Source organism: Parasteatoda tepidariorum, chromosome 8, assembly GCF_043381705.1.
Source record: "Parasteatoda tepidariorum isolate YZ-2023 chromosome 8, CAS_Ptep_4.0, whole genome shotgun sequence".
NCBI classification, from domain to species: Eukaryota; Metazoa; Arthropoda; class Arachnida; order Araneae; family Theridiidae; genus Parasteatoda; species Parasteatoda tepidariorum.
In genome coordinates, this window is record NC_092211.1 from 60,320,397 (window position 1) to 60,326,363 (window position 5,967).

At 26.1% G+C, this 5,967-nt stretch overlaps 1 long non-coding RNA gene across 1 annotated transcript; it reads right to left on the minus strand.

The window, feature by feature from the left end:
• Positions 1 to 4,173: 4,173 nt before the first annotated feature.
• LOC122272706 (uncharacterized) lies at positions 4,174 to 5,059 on the minus strand. Its single transcript, XR_006227229.2, has 2 exons — positions 4,952 to 5,059; positions 4,174 to 4,321 (listed from the first exon to the last, which is right to left on the minus strand). It is a non-coding gene; the product is annotated as an uncharacterized lncRNA (long non-coding RNA).
• Between the last annotated feature and the right edge of the window lie 908 nt (positions 5,060 to 5,967).

Genomic DNA, 5,967 nt, shown 5'->3' on the forward strand with positions numbered 1-5,967 from the left:
TATTTTTGCATTTTGTTTTCTTGATGGTTTCTTTTTTACTAAAATGATACTAGATTACTTAGCAATTTCAAATACAATATTCTTGTTACATTGGAATATTAATTAAAATCATTTTTCAGAATGACCCTGGCTTTAGAATAGTGGAACGAGAGATTGCAAAACCGAAACTGCCTATGAAACAACCAAATTTTTTTTGCAAACACAAAAATTTTTTTTAATAAAAATTTCCTAATTTGGAGACATATTTTTAAGCTCTCTATACCAAAATATTTTAATAAGTTATGAGTAACTGAAAAATATAATTATTCGCAAATAATAAGAAAAAAGCTATTACCATACATGCCTGTTGTTAATTGTAAAAGTTGTATTTTAATTAATTTGTGTAAAACAGTGAGTCTTAAACAACAGTGACAAACAAAACAGTGAGTCTTAAAACTATGTTTGTGAACTGTTAAGCATTTGAAAATATAGAGCATTTAATTTATTGTCAATAACACTTAACTGTTGTAATTTTTTTTAATAACAAGTTTACTTTGAACACATACAAGATCTTTTGTAACTGTTATAAATATACTTATACAGGGTGTATAGCCAAATTTTTCAACAAAAAATAAACCCCTTTCGGACATTTTTTAAACACTCAAAAAAACATTTTCAAGCACTTTAAAAAACATCAAATAAAATTAATTAGGCAGGACAGGCAAGTTTGGAAAAATTGACTATTTTATCCAATTTTCACAATCATGTAATAAAAAAATAAAAATAACCTTTTGACATAGTCTTCGAAAATTGTCAAAACCCCAAATTTTGGCAAAAAATATAATTATTAGTTATTATAAATATGAAGTATTTCTAAATTAACATACCGTTATGTGGGGCTACTTTGTGCAGGATTTCGCAGTTTTTGAACTTTGACATGTAAAAAAACTATGTTAATTCAAACTTTAGTAAAATTTATCGATATTATATTCATAACTGGACTCAAACAAGTGAATTTGATCAATATTGGCATTATTTGTAGGTAATATTTACAAATAATAAGTCAAAATATACCTTGCACAAAGTAGCCCCCAAATGGGGCTACTTTGTGCAGCGATAGGAATTCAGTTTAATAATCATGTTTTTAGTAAAATATTGATATAAAATTGTTAAAAAAGTTAATTGTTGACATTTTTAAAGACAAAAACATCAAGATATGTAAAGATATTAGTTTGAAAATAATTTTCAGCGTTAAAAAACCATTTTTTTTGAAGAATTTTTTCTTAAAAAGAATGTTTATTTCAAAACATTTGAGTTTAAACAAAAGGAAACCATATACATTTTTAAACATTGAAATGGATGAAATTTTAAAAATAATAATTATTACATATTCATTAACATTTATAATATTGTTAAATTTGAACATAACATCCTTGAATGAACATGACAGAACTTGCTCTTCAGTTTCTGTCAAAATTACCCGATGTCCTATAAAATATATTTTTATGTGTTAAATCGTTTGATTAAGTCATTAGAAAAATCTTTGTAGAAGAAAAATAATAGTTTACCAGGAAGTTTCACGTGTTTCTTGTGAATTTTATTAGAGATAGTATTTCTGTGGATTTTGTACTTCCGAGAAGCTTCTGCAATCGACATACCACCAGCAACTGCTTGCAAACATTGTTGCAGCTTTTCTAAAGTGTAATCACGGTAGTTTCTCGTTCCAGGTATTTTTTTATAACGTCTGACCATTTTTCTGTCGAAAAAAAAAACGAATGAAACTTTGCACAAAGTAGCCCCAAAGTGCATTTTTTTTCATTTTCCTTTTATTTGTTATTAATTTTCAAATTTTTTTAACGCTAACATGACATAATTGTTTATTAATATATAAATAAAAAATTTTGCACTTACGACAATTGTTATATCAGCGTCTTTTCATTTCACAACTAAAGTTTCCACGCACATTTTTCGATATCCAACGTTCTCGGAAAGTTGTTGACATTGGATAAACAAAACACATTCTGAGATTATTTTAAAATTCGAAAAAATGTTTGTAGTAATAGAGGAGACTTCTATCTTCAAATTCCACACATTTTTAACGTGAAAAAAAACATAATACTGAATAGCAGAACTTGAAAAGTAACAAATTCGAATTTGCACAAAGTAGCCCCACATGACGGTACATGTAAAATAACAAGTGTTCCACCAATTATGTTCTTGAATTATTTTAACGTAAAACTCTTTTTGTTTTGAAAACCCAAATTTTGGTCCAGAAAATATTAAATAATTATAAATAAAAATGTGCTGAATTGCAATTTATCCAATCCCTTAATTTGTTTAATTATTATAAATAAAAATATAAAAACAATTATCTTAAAAAAAAAAACACTTAACAATCATCTTATTTTTTATACGCAAAATTAGCTTTCATTTACTTGATTGATTACCAAGAAATAGTTTTGAAGCCTTCTGTAGCTTCAAGTTCATTTTTCAGTTTTGTATGAATAAGATCGAAATTTGAAGCTGTTCTTTCGATTGATGCTCAGCTGTATAGACTAGAATGTTGAACTACTAAACTATTATAACATAATAAAATAATCATTTAATTGGGAAATTTATTCTAATAACTGGACTACATATTGATAGTAACTTAATTAAAGCCTTGAATTGATTTATTAAAAAAATTATTAACTCATTTAAACAAACATTTATATTTTTTGTACATTATAATTAGCTTACTTATCAGAGAAAATATATCATAGTGGTTTACTGGAAATATTCATGTACATATAAGCAGAAGTGCAGAAATTTCTCAGTCCCTAATAATTCCTCAGAACGAAGTTTAATCTAATAACTCTGTATAACCTAGTAACACGAATACATTACTTTGGTTTTCATTTGCAATTATTGCATAAAATTTCGCAAACTTAGCTTAAATATTTATAGAGATATGGTTATTTTTATAAAAAAACTAATTTTCTTGCCTTGCGTTTTTTTGCTATAATTTTAAAAATAGTCAGTAAAAATGAAAAAAAAAAAAAAAATTTGAACAACTTAAAATTAAATTCAAAAATTTAGTTTTAAAATTTCAAAAAATTTTGCTTAAAACTACACAAGGCATGAGTATTTAAAGGTTCATTTGTACTGTACTTGCACAAAAAAAAATTTCATTTTCCCCTCCATAATTTGGTAGCAAATTGTATTTGTCAATTAATGAAAAAAAATATAATTTGAATATAACCTAAAATGTTTTGAGCAGTTTTCTATGTAGTTTTTGTACTTTTCAGATTAAAGCTGAAAATAATCAGGGGTTTTCCACAAATTTTATTTTGTAGCATTGCAAATGATTCCACCTTACCTTAAAACCAAACAGCAAGAACAAACAAATGCAACTTTTTTCAATAGCTGCCAAATACAATTTATAACAAAATTCTGAAAGAAAAAAAAATTAAACATTTTTTTGAGCATGAGCTGTACAAAAGAACTACTTTAAATACTCAATACCTCGTTGCATTATACAATACTCAATACCTCTTTAAATACTCATACAATTCTCCTTTAAATACTCAATATCTTGCATAGTTTTAAGTGAATTTTTTTCAAATTCTAAAACAAAATTTTTTAATTTAATTTTAAATTGCTCTAAAATTTTGTCTAAGTTTACTGATAATTTTTAAAACTATAAAAAAAAAAAAAAACCAAAGACAAAAAATTCGTTTTTTTTTTTTTTAAAATAAAAATTTTCATATCCCTATACATATTTAAGCTAGAATTATGAATTTTTATGCAATTATTGCAAATAACAATTAAAGTAATCGACGCAGGTTACAAGCTTATTGCTTAATTTTCTTTCAGAATGTTTAAAAATACTAGTTTTATTTTTATTTTTTTTTTTGTAATTTATTGTGGGCCCCTCAAACCTCTGCAAACTTTAAACCTTATTCCAAACAACTCTTAAAGTTACAAAATAATCCTCAGATTATTTCTTGAGAAACTTAAAAAAATATATATTAATTTCAAAAACCAACAGTGTCTCTTCCATTATTGTAGTGTACCTTCATCCTTTTATAAAACATTAAAGTATTTTATAATGTAAATGTGTAAATGAAGCTGCTTAAAAAAATATATAAAAATTTTAATAAATTAGTATTTAATAAAATCAACAAGTGGCACAAAAAATAATCTCTATAAAAGTAAAAAAATAAGTTGGCATTTAATCAATGGAATGTTACAAAATTGTGGTAAGTTCACCTTGAGTAGATGAGGTAAGTATTTTGCTTCATTAAACTTCACCGTAAGCAGTTCTCTGACCACAACAAGAAAAGGTAAAAGCAACACCTTCCTAAGAAAAATAATTAATAACTTTAAATTTAAATGGAACATTTGAAAAATATTGCATGCACTTCAATCGAATTAAGCAATTAGATATCTAAGCCAGTTATGTCATTTTTTAGAAATACAAATTGTAGAAAACATGAATGTATTTCAATAAAAAATTAAATATAAATACATATTTTCATTTAGTACCCCATTAATCATAGTTAATTTATTTTTACACCAGTTCACTTGATTCTTTTAAAAAGACATATGAATCTCTTACAATTAATAGAAATATATGTCCATCAAGACGAAAGATAAAACATTGAAGCATGGAATTCCCAGATTACTATATCAGCTATATTAAAAGAAAATATTCGTAAATGACGTGAATTTAAGAACCTGCTGTTAACAACAAAGAAAAACACGTCTTTCCTCAAGGCAAATCAGCTTTATTGTTTTTTCTTAAACATTATTATGGTTTGGATGATGTGTAATTAATAAGTATTAATTAAAATCTCTGGCAATTATTTTAAAGTAAAAAACCAACATTAAAAGGTGAAGTTAAGCACAAGTTTTATCAGATTCAAATTATACTGAATGGAATGTATTCATAATAGTAATGTGTATAGTAAAGTCTTTTATTTAAACTTACAATAATTAGTTTGGGCAACTCATTCCAAAACTCATAGTTTGGAATCAATTCTGGACCATGGGCACCATTGCAGAAGTTCCAGCCCATTCCAATTATGAAATAGGCNCTAAAAAAAAAAAAAAAAAATAAGATAAACAAAAAGAAAGTATTAGTAACTGAAATACACTTTTTAAAGTAAAATTTAAATTACAGAAACATTTGAACAATTGTTACAAATAAGCATAATAAAAAATAATAATTAAAATACCTTTTAATAAATAAAATATATATTAAAAAAATAATAAAATATCTTTCATACGCAATCAACAACTTGCTTCCTGTTGACATTCCTTCATCAGACGGATCAGGATTTTTAGAACCACATAAATTTGGGCATGCACATTTACTACTTAGCGTCATTGTCTGAGAAGAAAAAACCCAAGTCAAAGTACTATTTTGAAAAAATAATCTTATTTTAAAATACAGATTTTACTAAAGACCTAAGAGTTAGAATATTTTTTATGATAGAAATTACTATCTTTTAATAATAATGATAATAATAAAAACTCTTATTCTAAGAAAATATGCAACCATAGACCGAGCACCAAAAATTCAAAACTTATGATGTAACTTTTTTCTTCTTTGTCAGCACATCCTATCCATGACAACTCCCTTCCAATTTCTAATCTTTGGGGTTTTCAGTTTTTTAATAGAGGGTCTATGCCACGGACTTGACCCCTCAGGGCTCTTAAAAGGTGACGATTCTTATGGCGCTATTTTTAGGACTTTTCCATAGATGGACCAGTCATCTATTACTGCGGATTATTTGTGTAATTTGGAGCTGCTTATAGTCTGTAGAGCTGATTCGCCAGCATCCCCTTTCTTGAATTGTGCGAAATGGCTTTGAGGATCTTTCTTTCGAAGGTGTCTGCTAACTGCTGTATATCTGAATTTAGGATCCAAGTTTCCCGTCTATAAAGCAGTACAGAAAGTAAGCGTCTTACAGAGTTTTAACTTTATTTTTGCCGCTGAGAAAA